Consider the following 13,965-nt stretch of genomic DNA (forward strand, 5'->3'; position numbering starts at 1 on the left):
ATAGAAAGAGAATATGATAACCAGTTTTACCTTTTTTTTGTGTGTTTTGGCACACTGCCTTCTCTGTTTGCATTACTTAGAAATTTGGCAGAGAGCAAAAACGAGTAATTGCAGAAAGGTGGTTGTGGTGGTGGGTTACATATTACCATTCCTGTGTCTTCTGTGTTTAATTCTGGTGTAAAACAAAGTTAATGTGTGGATTCAAAACTGTCTTAGTTTTTGTGCAAGACCGCTTATACCCATCATCTTGAAAACACTTCTTAATTCTTTTTTGCAGATCCATGTGGATGGTTTAATGAACTGTTCTGCGTCCTGGCGATTCTGTTGTCCAAGTTCAGAAACTGGTTCAGACTCCTATGGTGTGAATTGGCAGTGGTGGAGTGATACGGGTAGGTGACTGTCCGGATGTGTTGAAGGAGATAAGGGGAAAGAAACGTTTTAGGTGCACTTACTGTTTCGGTTACTCTACAATGTGCTAATAGTATCTTCTCTCACCCTCACATGTAAGAATGACAGACTTTTGTTTTAACTGCTGAATTTGTATTACAGTAGCTTGCAGGGATGATGTGTAAGAACTATAAATTGTGGTTGCTTTCTGGGAAGAAGTTCTAGGGATGTTCACTGCAGTGGCACGGTCTGTTGCACTCAGGTGACAGAACATGGTCTGTGTGCCTGCAGTTTTAACGTGTTGTTATGGCTCTGTGCGAGCACTTGTGTGTAGGCAACCTAGCTGCCACTGCTTCTGCTGTGGACTTCTGCAGTTATTTGTTTACTTTGAAAGCTACATAATGTATGCTTAAAACCTATAAAACAACCTGTTTTATAGTAAATGTGTTCAGGCAGCTCTGTGCAAAAAATAAAAGCCGTTTCAAACAAATACTTCTGCCCTGGCTAAGCTAACTTCAACGCTATTATCCTGTGTAGAGAAAGGTTAATATGATTTGAGTTTCTTTTTTTTTTTTTGGTTGTTTTGGGGGGTGGGGTTGGTTTTGGTGTGTGGTTTTTTTTCAGTTGCAAGCATGTACTGTTTTGGTTTTCTATGCTTGTTACATTGTTAGTGGTATCTTTTAGGGGAGCTGAGACTGAAGGGTTTGTTTGTGTTTGTTTTTTCTGTTTAAACTTATTTTTAATTCTAGAATGCAACAGCAGATGCACGTAACTTCTCATAAAGAATGTAGGGACAATATAACCAGAATTACGTGACCTTTTTTTAGTAAGTGCATGGCTAATTAAAGTTTTGCAAAATTCTTTAGTAGATCACAGTATGTTTTGATCTTAATGTACTGGAGAAGAATCTCCAATATGATAAGTTTAATCTTGATATACTGGTGTAGTCCTAATTAGGACCATTGAGCAAATGCATTTTTCACCCTGCTCTCTCTGTCTCTCCTCTGATTCAAGAATGTAGGTAGAATACACTTCACAAATGTTTGTAATTATCCACAGAGAATGGTTGACTTTTGAAAGAGGAAATATTGTCATAGCAAAAATATTGTTTTAAATGCTTAATAGTATTGTAGAAATTATGTGCTTGGAAATGCAGGTGCCTTACAAGGTTTAAATTAGGAATCATTATGAAAAGATAGTACAAGTGGGGAAAGATTGCATTAGTAAAAAAAAAAAAGATTTGTAAAGAGGAAAGGCAAGAATATGTATTTTGAGGAGCAGACTTTTTTTTTGAGAGGAGAATCCTAATTATATTTATTAAAAGTACTTGATACTCTGTATGAGGTCTTGAGAATTATTGTTTCTGTAGATCCTTGGTTACAGAGAATTGGATAAAGTGCCATTTTTTTGTTGTTTCTATTAAACTTCTGAGATTTCTTTCACAGTTCTCTGACTAGTGAGTGGTACCATGATGAAATTGTCACAAAGGAGAAGTTATTTTTATCATGTGGTTAAGCTGAGACCTTTAATAAGCTATTACAGTCCTATGTATTGCCAAGCTGACAATAACAAAGCTGGGAGTTCAGGCGACAGTGCACAGTGTGGATTTAGGAAGGGTCCTTTCCTTTGTCAGGCTATTCATATTGTTCAGTAACATACCCTAATATGAAGAGAATGGGGTGATACACGTTTCCCCTCAGTTCAAGAAGGACAGAGAACTGCTTGAGAGAGTCCAGCGTAGGGCCACAAAGATGATTAAGGGAGTGGAGCATCTCCCTTATGAGGAAAGGCTGAGGGAGCTGGGTCTCTTTAGCTTGGAGAAGAGGACACTGAGGGAGGACCTCATTAATGTTTTTAAGTATGTAAAAGGTGACTGTCGTGAGGATGGAGCCAGGCTCTTGTCAGTGGCATCCAATGATAGGACAAGGGGAAATGGATATAAACTGGAACATAGGAGGTTCTGCTTAAACATGAGGAAGAATTTCTTCCCAGTAAGGGTAACAGAACACTGGAACAGGCTGCCCAGAGAAGTTGTGGAGTCTCCTTCTCTGGAGATGTTCAAAACCCACCTGGACGCGTTCTTGTGTGATCTGGTCTAGGTGGTCCTGCTCAGGCAGGGGGATTGGACTAGATGATCCTTTGAGGTCCTTCCAATCCCTAACATTCTGTGATTCAATGTTGAGAATAATTTTATGTTGAATAAGAACCTCTTTTATAATACTAGGTTAATTGCAGATCTGCTTGTTTTCACATGAAAATTCTTATTAAGTCTTACTAAGATAATTCAGATGGAATGATTAATCTAGAGTTTATTTTTTGTTACTTTGCAGTAGTTTGCTCGTTTTATGTCTAGTTCCTTTTTCACTCCTAAAAATTGATTTATCAGTGGACTTAATGAGCCTTTATTAGGGGAAGAAAAATCTACTAGCTAAAAAGAACAGGATTGGGAGGCAAATGCTGGCTTTGCAATAGGCATGTAGCTGCAAGCAGGTCTTGAATAGTTGCATTGTAAAGCATGTTATGATGAAGTGTTTACTGTAGGTATCACAGGAGACCTAGTAAGTGTTTCTGATGTTTTGTGATCTTCTTGGATGGAGGCTTCTTCCTGCCAATTGAGTGTGTATTCTCTAGCTTCTCAAAGTTTTGTAATGAATAGGTTTCTGGAAAAGGTGCTATAATTTGTCATGCTGCTAAATCCACAGTTAGCACACTGCTAAATGCTTAGGTCAAACATGAAAATAATGTATCAATGTGTATTTACAGGTGGTGAAAGACGTGGTGAACATACAGACCATAGATGACTTCTTACCTGTGTATAGCTGAAATACAGAATCATAGAATCATAGAATGGCATAGGCTGGAAGGGACCTTAGAGATCATCTAATCCAACCTCCCTGTCATGGGCAGGGACGCCTCTCAACTAGATCAGGCTACTCAAGGCTCCGTCCAACCTGGCCTTGAACACCTCCAGGGAGGGGGTATCCACAACCTCTCTGGGCAATCTATTCCAAAGTCTCACCACCCTCGTACTGAAGAATTTATTCCTAAGATCTAATCTAAATCTGAAATATAAGAAAGAAACTTTAAGACTAATATTAAAAGCTGAAGTTAAGTCAGATTTTTTTTTTTTTACTTTTTGTAATCCATGTGCTGCCTAATAAGTGAATTTGACAAGTCCCCGAAATCTCCTATACAGAGTATTGCAGCTTCTTTTGCAATGTTGTAATACTGTATATTTGGTCTTCTGACTATGCTTTATTTAAGGATGAAGTTTTGAAGCCGTGTGTAATCAGAGTCAGTTAAGGAAAATCCTATTTCATTGCCTTGACATGGAGACTTCCACCTGAATAGAGAAAACTGCCTTGGCTAACGAGGGCCCCTGTGTCCCATCTCTTCGGTATTCTTGTGGCTCCTTTGTTTCAGTAGTTTCTGGACACATTCCAGACTTCTTATATAAGCTCTGGTTTGCATATTTACTCTCTTAGCCCTCTTGTCTTGCTGATTCATTTCTCCTTATGACAATAAACGCTGGCTCAAACCTCCCCCTTCCTAGTTCCATTGACAAGTTCTGGCATGAAGTGCCTGCTTAAACGTATCTCAGGTGGTTCAGCTATGAAGGTTAATTCCGTCAGCCCAAGACGTGTTTTATCTTGGTGGTGTGCTTTGGGAACATATCGTTCCATTGGCCTGGTGTTCCCTGTAGCGCAGAAAAGGTATGGTCAAGCAGTCTTGATGGATGAAGCCATTCTCAGGGCCATGGGCATTCAACACTAGAATGTTTTAGACTGCTTTGCTGAATGTTATTCTAGTTGGAGGTTTTATGAAGGATAGTAGTTAGTTTGTCACTTAACACGCACTGCTAATGGTGTCTGTCTAAAACAAGATTAGGTTATCAGCAGGTTGGCTTGTGCGATAAGCTTCCTGGTTGTCACATGGCCGGAGTTGGATGTTCTAAGGAAAACATTGTTCATCCTGACTGAACCTAAGCAAATTTGTTTAATTCTATGCAAGGGATAGGTATTGGGAAACTCCCTCTCGCATTGCATAAGCAGTTCTTGGATCGGATTTGTCAATTCAGCAACTAGCAAATAAAAAACTTGTTATACAGTGCCATAAATGTGTGTGGTGGTTTCAGAGGAAAAGTGTGCAGAGACTACTTCTAACTTATTTAAATAGTATGGCACGTTCTGGCTTCCTCTTCCTCTTTTCTCTCTCCTCTTCTTTTCCAGCTAAATTGTTTAGTGGAGATAGAATTAAGTGGTAACTGATTTATGCAAGCAAACTTCCTTTTGACAGTTGTCTTTGAAGGTCTTGGCCAACACAGTTTTCTGGTTCAAGAATGTCTGTGCTTTTTTTCTTCATTTAAGGTATGACTTCTGTGTCACTCAGACCTCCTTGGCCATTTTCTTCTTTTTTTCTTTTTTTTCCTTTTTTTTTTTTCTCCCATGGATTCTTTGTTAATTATTGTCGTGGTTTTAGGCTGGTCCAGCAACTAAAACTCACACAGTCTCTCCTTCTCCAGTAAAGTGGAGAGTAGAAAAATATAATAAAGGGACTGAGGGTCGAGACAAGAACAGAGGGAGCACCCACCAACCATGGTCCCGGGCAAAACAGACTTGTCTTTCTTAAAAGCAAAACAATTTATTGATGGTTACTTAAAAGGAAAAAGGGAAACAAAACCGGTTACGTGAGAGGATAAAAAGAAACAAAGCCAGATCTTAAAACCAACACCTTCCTTCCCCCCCGCACCTTTCCTTTTCCTCCCGGCTCTACCTCCTCCCCCCAGCAGCACAGGGGGCAGGGACTGGGGGGGTGCAGGTCAGTTCATTCCGTGCTGTTACTGCTGCTTCTTTCTTAAAGGAGGAGGAGTCCTTACACCCTTTTCCCCTGCTCCAGTGGATCCCCTACTCACGAGGAAAAATCCACAAACTTCTCCAGCTTGAGTCCAGCCCACAGGAAGCAATCCTTCCCCATGGATTGCCCCAGTGTGGGCTTTACCACAGTCTCGGATTCTTAGTGAGTTGTAGCCACTCGCTCCAGCATGGGTCATCACGCAGACTCCATATGCCTCTTGCGTGCGTCCCGACATGACCATCCTCAGGCTCGGGTATCTCCTCTCCATGGGCTGCGAGTGGGTCTCTGCTCCACCAAGGCCGTCCTGGTTGCAGGGGGGCCGCCTGCCATCTCACCATCAGCCGCAGGGGAAACTCGGCTCCGGCACACCTCCTCCCGCTCCATCCTCACTGACCTGCTGTCGATGCGGCTGTTTCTCTCAGATCTCAGTCCTCTCCAGGTGAACTCAGCCCAGTGGGCACCCCGGGAGTGGAGTGCTCCCCGAGTTCCCCAGCCGGATCCACCACCGCCATCCTCAGTGGGTGGCGCTGGTCCGACGCAGGCAGCTGCCCAGCCGGGAGCCAGGGAGCGGGGGCAGTGCCCTCCTCCCTTCTCTGCTCGGTCCTGGGCAAAGCACCTTTTCCAGTTCCTTTGTCCTGACTTAAATAGGGCAATTCGCAGAGGCGCGGATTGGCTGAACCCTGAGGGGGATGGCAGTCCGATCTGGTGACCAGAACCAGGTCTGGCCTGGTTCCAAAACCAGGGAGGTCACAGGGAGCAAAGCCCCTCTCCTGCCACCAGAACCCCCCCCACCCCCCCACCCCCCCCCCCCCCCCCCCCCCCCCCCCCGATCAAACCATGACAATTATGTATTTGTATCAGTTATAATGTGAAAGTATGTTTTCTTGCTAATGGGAAGAAATGATGATGAGGCAGAAATGCCTGGTGAAATGCTTTATGTCAATGATGTTATAAGCAAGTGTGGGGAGCTGTAATGAATGTGCCATAGTTTGTTTTTCTGCCAAAATACTTTATTTTATATGAAGTACCAGTTTGTTTGAGTTTACAGATTTAATTCTACAAGTTTATATGAAGTACAGATTTCATCCAGTGCTGTTACTATTTCTGATGTTGAGAGCTGCACAGACGGATGCATTGTAGGACCCCACATCAGGATGAGAAATATTGGCTGTCACTAAATAGAGTGGAAAATGGAGCAGGCTAGTTTGCAGCTAGCCAGTTTGCAACAAGTTCAGACCAGAGAAGCCTGGGAATGAGTTGCTTTTGATTTCTCGGGAAAGGATAGTAGGGCAAGAGTGCTGTGTATGTAGGAGTATCCAGTTACCATCTGTGAAGATCTTTAGCCATCCAAGACAGACAAATTGTCCTTCTGAGAGATTTTACACCAAGGCAATTGGAAGACAGTAGTGTATAAATGTACAAAAAGCAGGAGTACTGTATTTCCCGAGGTCCAGGGGGTCTTCTGATGTTTTTTTCTGCTAGTGAGCCAACGAGGACAAAAGTAGGTGATAAGAGTCAGCTAGCTGACTAGATAGGTGGTGCAAAAATTGGTGCGTTTTCCTGTTATGAAGCAGTAGCTTGGTTTTAGGGGCAAAAAGAGATGACAGATTTTTCTCTGAAGAGAGTGACTTGAAGTGAACATCAGTTACAGAGGAGAGGCAAATAGAACAGTTAATAAAGCATGTGCAAAAAGAAGAAAACCCCACAACTTTATTCTAATATGAAACCAAGATATTAGAAATCTGGATCATCAAGGACTGATGAATAATAAGAAAGAAGTGTTAAGTGGTCATTTTGGAGGCAAAAAAAAGCTTATGATTGGTCTGTTTAGTATCACTGGCCCTTGGTAGGAAAAGTGTTAGATGGTTGTAAGAGCTGCTTATAATTTAGGGAGGGCAAAGTGAGGGAAAAGAGTAGTGCTATTTTATTCAAAATAACTTCACCTATTTTTGACTTTTGACAACTGAAAAAAATACTTATTGATTGGTATTATTTGTGGTAAGCCACAGTGTGAATAGCTTGCTACAACCATCAAATTGCAGTAGCTTACAGAATGACTAACTCCATTAAGTACAGGAAACTTTATGTGCATGTTGTCTCTTATTGCTAATGCTGTGTCCTGGTTTCAGCTGGGACAGAGTTAGTTTTTCTTTTTAGCAGCTAGAAAAGCTCTATGTTTTGGATTTGCTATGGGATTTGTTATGAGAAGAATGTTGATAGTGCGCTGATGGTTATGGTTGGCACTGACACCTCAGGGACCTGTCAGATTCCCATGTTTTGCCAGTGTGCAGGAGCTCAACAGGCTGGGGGGAGCATGGCTGGGACAAAGGGCCCACAACTGCCCTTGTGATTCGAATCTAAACATTTAGGATTGAGGGCCCAATTGGCCAATGGAGTATTCCATATCGTGCAATGTCGTGCTCGATAGAGATGAGGGTTGACCAGGAAGTATGGAATTCTCTTCTGAGGGGTCTCTCAGAGTTTCAGAGTTCTCTCTCTTTGGGCCTCTCACTCATCTGAGATTATGGTGTTGGGACTTACCTGTTTTGGGATTGCTTGCCAAGACAGGACAGGCCTTGGTCACTGAGTAGTGAACAGTTATACTGTGTATCAGTTGTTTATATATACTATTATATATATATGAATATATATATAGTAGTAGTATTATTTTATCATTACTACTTCTAACATATTATTATTATTATTAAATTGTTCTTATCTCAGCCAACAAGTCTCCTTCCTTTTTCCTCTTTAATTCTTTTCCCCGTTCCCCAGGGAGTGGAGGAAGGTGAGCAGGCAGCTGTGTGGCATTTAGTTGCTGGCTAGGTTAAACATGACATGCTAAAATGTTCATTAAAAAAAATGATAGATGCAGTATTCGTAGAAGTCAGTGTAGAAGGATTTGAAGTAGCACCTGATGATAAAAGGTGCCAAGTAACCAACTGAATATTTAAAACCTTTTTGTGTTTGATAAAGTATAAATGACTATGAATTGATTTTGATTGTACTTTAGAAATATAATCAGCAGCATTTATTTGTTCCTTTTTAAAAAGACCATTTGGAAGCCGTTCAGCCAAAGCATCTGTATAGAAATTCCTTTTGTACTCCAGTTTTAAAGGGAAATCTGTTAAAGGATGTTTTACTAGCTGCTTAGAAAACAGCAAATCTAAAGCAGGGTAATGTAGTAGTGAAAAGTGTCCATCTGTTAATGAAATAAAGGAAAAAAAACTACAGCAATGAGTTACAATTTAGAAGCTGAAAACTGTAGAAAGTGAAAGATGCAGGAATCCACCTAAAATACACTGAATACTAATGTTAGGGCCACTAACATACTTGAGAATGAGATAAAATATACTAACCCTTTGTTTTTTATATATTTAACAAATATGCTTCAGTTGTTGGGCAAAATAGGAGACTTTCATAATTGAGAAAACTGAGAAGGGCTTGATCATGGAACTTGAAAATCTGACTCCTTTGTAGGCTTGTTCAGTAGACAAGTGGCATGCTTTTTAAATTTCTGGATCACTCAAGAAATTATAGGGTTATAATCCTGTAATTAATTTGTTTCAAACTGGTTTTAGGTTAGAGAATTCATGTTTTCTCTATATCGTATCATGTATATCACGTGAAATAATGCTTTCTTCTTATGCTCCCTTCTTCTCCCCCTTGAACTAGCTGCATATGTGAGAAAGGAACATTGCTTGTCTTTTATGTGTTACTGTTGCTTTTTGAGGATATGAATCTGCTTGATCCGCCTTGCATCCTTGGCTAAATGAAGAAACCTCTGTGGCCTTTTTTGCTACTATCAAACTATTTAAAACTCAAGCCACTCTCTTGCTCAGCTTAGATGCTTATGTGGCTGCTGATGGTCTTTCATTCCTTCCCTACCTTTTGTGCTAAAGTACACACTTCAAGTAAAAAGTATTCCAGACTTATTCCAAATTTCTATTCATAGTTACAAATATGTTCACGTTTATTTAGAAGGTGAAACACCTTCCCTCTAATCCAGAGGAAGAACTCTCTGAAAGCATGAAGGTAGTTTGTGCAGCTGTAATTGAATTAATCAGAGCACAAGAGGAAAAAGCCCCCTTCTTTCAGATGGCAAGGAAATTGTTTGGCTGCTGCTTTCCATTATTGCTCTCTGCACATACTAAGGTAGAGTTGTGGACTGATTCCCATGCTTCATTCATTTCCCTTTTATATTGAAAGACAGTCAAGACTTAGTGTATTTCTTCTCCTGAATCTTATGTTCTTGTTGAACTTCATTTGTATTTTTGCTTGCTACTATTTGGGACAGTAAAGAGAAAAAAAGGCAGGTAAATATCTCTGCTTTAAATTTTCTAGTTAGAAAGCCTAAACACTTGCAGCAGCGTAACTCTGCTGGTTTTATTATGCATGTATTGGCACAAATGTAATATGCGTGATGTGTTTAAGAGCAGGATGGGTAAAATCAACGTTTTCCCTAAGCGGTATAATCACCCTTTGTGATGATGTAACCTAAAGGAGTTTTAGTAAACAAACTGGAATCGTCTGTTATGATTCAACACAAGTGTGGGACAGGCAACAAATTGTTTGTCCTCCAGGACAGGTTCAGATGACCTAGGTGGATAGAGGATCATGTAAAATCATCTGGTTGGAAGAGACCCTTGAGATCATTGGAGTCCGGCCATTCACCCTGCATTGTCAGAGTCCCTAAACCATGTTCCTGAACACCAGATCCACAGGGTGTTTAAACACCTCCAGGGATGGGAACTCCATCACCTCCCTGGGCAGCCTGTTCCAATACTTCACAACCCTCTCTGTAAAGAAATTCTTCCTGATTTCTAACCTAAATTTTCCCTGGCATAACTTGAGGCCATTCCCTCTCGTCCTGTCATTCATGACGTGGGAGAAGAGACCGACCCCCGTCTCCCTACAACTTCCTTTCAGGTAATTGTAGAGAGCGATAAGGTGACCGCTGAGCCTCCTCTTCTCCAGACTAAACAGTCCCAGCTCCCTCAGCTGCTCCTCATAGGACAAGTTCTCTAAACCCTTCACTAGTTTTGTTGCTCTTCTCTGAACCCGTTCCAGCACCTCAGCGTCCTTCTTGAAGTGAGGGGCCAAAAACTGGGCACAGGACTCCAGGTGTGGCCTCACCAGTGCTGAGTATAGGGGGACAATCACTTCCCTGCTCCTGCTGGCCACACTGTTTCCGATACATGCCAGGATTCTGTTGGCTTTCTTGACTGCTTGGGCACACTGCTGGCTAATGTTCAATCGGCTGTTGACCAGCGCCCCCAGGTCCTTCTCTGCTGTGCAGCTTTCCAGCCACACTTCCCCAAGCCTGTAACACTGCAGGGGGTTGTTGTGGCCCAAGTGCAGGACCCGGCACTTGGTCTTGTTGAATTTTCATGCCTCAGCCCATAGGTCCAGTCTGTCCAGGTCCCTCTGTAGAGCCTCCCGACCCTCAGGCAGATCAACACTACCTCCCAATTTGGTGTTGTCTGCAAACTTGCTGAGGGTGCAATCAATCCCCTCATCCAGATCATTGATAAAGATGTTACAGAGAACAGGCCCCAACACTGAGCCCTGTGGAACACCACTGGTGACTGGCTGCCGGCTAGATTTAACTCCATTCACCACCACTCTCTGGGCCTGGCTGTCCAGCCAGTTTTTGATCCAGCGAAGCGTACACCCATCCAAGCCATAGGCGGTCAGCTTCTGCAGAAGAATGTTATAGGAAACAGTCTCAAAGGCTTTGCTAAAATCAAGGTAAACAACATCCACAGTTCTTCCCTCGTCCACTAAATGGGTCATTTTATCACAGAAGGAGATCAGGAGTGATGTGGAGTGTGATGGTAGAAAGTATTGGTTAGCTTGATATTTGCATATCAGCAGTCTAGTAATTGTCAAGATTTTATTTTTAAGCATTGCTGTGAAGGCAAGAGATAAGGAAGAAAATGAAGGAATTCATAGTGAATTAATTTTATATCTGTGTGGGGATGCTGCCAAATGTTGTTTCGAAAAATTGATGATGATAGAAGCTAACTTTATTGACTGAATAGAAGTCTCCCTCTTGATTTTTGAATGAGAAATAGTTTGGAAAAATCAGTGAAATAAGCTGCTTGTTTCTTTTAATAGGAAAGGGGGAAAATAGGGGTGCTTAAAACAGCAACACAGTCAAGCAGTGTCCTAGAAATTATTTTTATAGTAAGTGGTGCAAGTTTGTGTGGTTAGGTTTTGGTCTGGGTGTTTGGGGCAGGATGGAAATGTGTCTACAGGGAGGGAGAAACAGCTGAGGAGAGTTGTGGGTCAGAGTAACAGGTGAAATACTGATGGTTTCCACAGAAGTAATCAAAGTGTGTGATGAGAACTGGTGGTGGTGATTAAGTTCTGATTTTGTATGCATTGAAAAAAGGTAGGCACTCCTCAGAGGTGCTCATCATCTGGAGCTGACCTGTGGGATGGATGAGTGTCAGGGATGCTCTAATGTTAGAAAGGTGGGGGAAGCAACTCGGGGTGGCAAAGAACATACTGAAAAAGAGGAAGAGCAGCAGAAGAGTGGAGAGGAATGGGTTAACCAACAGCACAAGAAATCGTGGTGGAATGGATAAGGAAGCAAAAGAGAACTCTTTTGAGGCTCTCATCTTTATTGAGGACTTTTTCATTGAAAGGATCACGTGTAGAGAGCAGTAATACATCTCTGAGAAACCTTAGGACACGTGTTAGCAACCCAACCAAGTTTTTCTTTTCCATTTTTTATCTGTCTTTCCTTATTTTCCTTTTTATTCCCAAGTGTCTTTAAGAGAGAAAACTTTGACTGTGAGTAAAGACTCCTCTTTTAACTTTCCATCCTTTTGAAGCACGTCAGCTGTAGTTATCTTTACGTGTGCATTTGAGGCAAACTAATAACCATTGAGTGGTGTTAGAGATGTGGTTTCTGTAGGTAGCGATGACCCAGACATTTTTTACATCTAGCTAGGTTTAACTGAGTGTTAGATAAATTGTCTAAGCTCTGTCTCAGCGTTTGCTATTTTTGGTTTAGATACCAACTTGTCAGGTCTAATCGAAGTTGTTGAAATGTTTCTTTTTAACCAGAGTGTTAATAGCACTACCGCTGTATAGCTGCTAGTGCTCATTCTGGTCTCTGTTTTTATAGGTCATGCTGTTAGCATTTATTCTCAGCCCAGTCTCTCATTGATGTAAATACCAGACTTGTTAAATTCAAGTGCGTTTTGTTGTCTAGATGTGTCTAGTTTTATGGGAAAGCTGGACTATATGTGCGTAGTCTTAAGGCGCATGCATTAGAACTGTGTTGAATGAGTTTATCCGTGACATTATCAGTCTGTTTCAGTTCTGATCCCTTAATGGTATTAAAATGAAAGCTGGTATCTAGAATGGAATTAGTCCATTAATCTCACTACTGAGATTTTTCCGTACTAGAAAAAATCGTAGTGCTTTTTCAGCTGTTAACAAAGATGACTGATATGTTAAAAATCAACCTGTTGGAAAAGGTGGTTTTAGTTGCAGTGTCTTATTGCTAGACAGGACATTGCATAGGAATGTCATCTAATGCAGTTTAAATGTCCATTTTTCTCTGTAAGACGTTAGACTTGAATAATCTGCAGGTAAACAGATTGCTTTATTGCTATGAAAGCTTTAAATACAGACTGAATTTTTCTGTCTGGATTTTATATTCGCTTGTTGGAGATGATCTGGAAGATCAGAAGAATTAATTTGAGATTGGATTAAACAGGTGTCAGGTTGTTTTTAGAGCTCTCATCCTGTTTCCTTCTTCACTTGGAAGAATGGAGCTGTATCTAAAAACCAGCACCCGCCACCCCCCCCAACTCCCATTGTTTGACTATCAAATCTAATAATGCTTTTCATATATTGCTGGAAGATACTGTGAACTGGAACGGGCAACTGAAATAAAAAGGAGTGTAGAACATGCATGAATATGATCTTCAAAATGTGTTTCAGAGCATGTAGCTTGGTAGCACTTCTATCAATATGTGAAGGGCGCGTTTCTACAGGACAACCCTTCAAAGAATGAGAAATTGGGAATGAGGAGAAACCTACTGGTGATTTGCAGTCTATGCACAAACAGCAGTTTCTGCATGTTACATTTATAACATAAAGAAATAGTTTAGATCAGGTTTAATAAAAAGCTGTTAAGAATTGAAACAAACCAAGCCTCACTCTAACCTTATTATCAGAGGGAGCACAGCAAACTCATTTCCTGTTCTATTCCAAACGCTGCCATCTTCTACCCAGGGTTTTAAATAACAGTTATGTTTGTTTTTTTTTCAGATTCAAAAGCTATGTCTGCATTGGTTACTTCAGGTTCAATCTGCAGAGGGATTTTTTTTTAGACAGAAACAACTACGACAATTTTCCAGTCAGTTGGATTTAGCATACTAATTTCCTTAAATTTTCTTGTGAGCTGGGGATTAATTACCTTGTAGCTCTGCAATTTCAAATGATAGAAATCTTTATTACCTTAATAAACCGTTTGGCTTTTAGTTCAGGTGGCTTGTGGTCCTGGAGAGATTTCGTGTGTTAGAAGAGGATTATAATCTTGTTACGTAGTAAAAATCCAAGAGGGTTGTATAGCTCTGTATTTGCAGGATATAAATTAGCTTTGCAACATAGGTTTCAGAAGCTTTAAATTACAGGGTGAAAAGTGACAATCTACTCGTTCATCAATGATTCTTAGGCAGGTAGTGAGGAGATCTGACAGCA

General features: G+C 41.0%; 1 protein-coding gene across 2 annotated transcripts in view; it reads left to right on the plus strand.

Moving 5' to 3' along the window:
- Positions 1 to 327: 327 nt before the first annotated feature.
- ERBIN (erbb2 interacting protein) overlaps positions 328 to 13,965 on the plus strand; it is a 100,503-nt gene continuing 86,865 nt past the window's right edge. For both annotated transcript variants that reach the window (XM_086629564.1, XM_086629565.1), the window contains exon 1: positions 328 to 389. The gene's annotated coding sequence lies outside the window, so the exon portion shown is untranslated. The remainder of the gene's footprint in view (positions 390 to 13,965) is intronic.

Source organism: Tauraco erythrolophus, chromosome Z (assembly GCF_009769465.1).
Source record: "Tauraco erythrolophus isolate bTauEry1 chromosome Z, bTauEry1.pri, whole genome shotgun sequence".
In the NCBI taxonomy this organism is placed as follows: domain Eukaryota; kingdom Metazoa; phylum Chordata; class Aves; order Musophagiformes; family Musophagidae; genus Tauraco; species Tauraco erythrolophus.